We start from the raw sequence: 852 nt of genomic DNA, 5'->3' as shown, positions 1-852 counted from the left end.
GCGCGACACTGAGGGTTGCAATCCGTTGCCGGACACGAAAAAAGACAAAAAGGAAAATAAAAAAACAAAAAAAACAAAGCCACCTCTGAGATTTACTCACTCTTCCCAGCGTATCTTCCATGTACGAGTACGCAGGAGATATACATGTTTTTAAATTTCTGTTTTTTTGTGTGTTGTTAATCTGTCTTTTGTTACAGGGGTCCATCCCAGCTAAGAACTATGAATTATAGAAACAATTATTTTTCCTCCCCTATGATGTTCTTTGTGAAGCTGAAATCATACTTCATATATATGTGTGTGTGTTTACACTACATAGATGTGTATATATTATTTTTATATTACATGTATAAATTATAAATAATATATATTATATATTACACATAGGCATACATATTCAGAAGTTATGTATAAGAGGCAGAAACTGTGCATTAACACATTTCAGCGTAAAAAAATAGAAATTGTCACTCTTCATGTATGTTCACATTCTCTTATAGCCTCAATTAAGAAATATTAGTGTAATAAATAAAAAGTACACATAAAGTGAAATCTTAAGAAACCACCTCTACTCTAATTTAGATAAAAATAAACATATGTAACATTGCATGAATTTTAAATGTCTTTTAATTGATATAGATTTCCTTTCCTACTAACATTTTTTATTAAGTATTTAATTTTCCTTTAAACTTTATGAGATGGTATTTTTAGAATTTTGGAGAGGAAATAAATCACACAAAAGATCCCAGAAATACAAGATTTCCTATGAAAAGGTTGCCAGCAACGGGAATGCTAACGGGTCTAATTTGGAAATGTAAGCTATTTTTCCCTGAAACGCATGACCACTTATGAGCCTTG

The 852-nt window shown here is 30.6% G+C and overlaps 1 protein-coding gene across 1 annotated transcript in view; it reads right to left on the bottom strand.

Moving 5' to 3' along the window:
* The window catches only part of LOC103609750 (phosphatidylinositol 3,4,5-trisphosphate-dependent Rac exchanger 2 protein-like), a gene marked incomplete at its 3' end in the record, with an annotated part of 52,902 nt that overhangs the window by 993 nt on the left and 51,057 nt on the right, over positions 1-852 (bottom strand). The gene's annotated exons all lie outside the window — the stretch shown is intronic.

Source organism: Galeopterus variegatus, unplaced genomic scaffold (assembly GCF_000696425.1).
Source record: "Galeopterus variegatus unplaced genomic scaffold, G_variegatus-3.0.2 Scaffold10044, whole genome shotgun sequence".
Lineage (NCBI taxonomy): Eukaryota > Metazoa > Chordata > Mammalia > Dermoptera > Cynocephalidae > Galeopterus > Galeopterus variegatus.
This window is presented reverse-complemented; position numbering and strand designations above follow the sequence as displayed.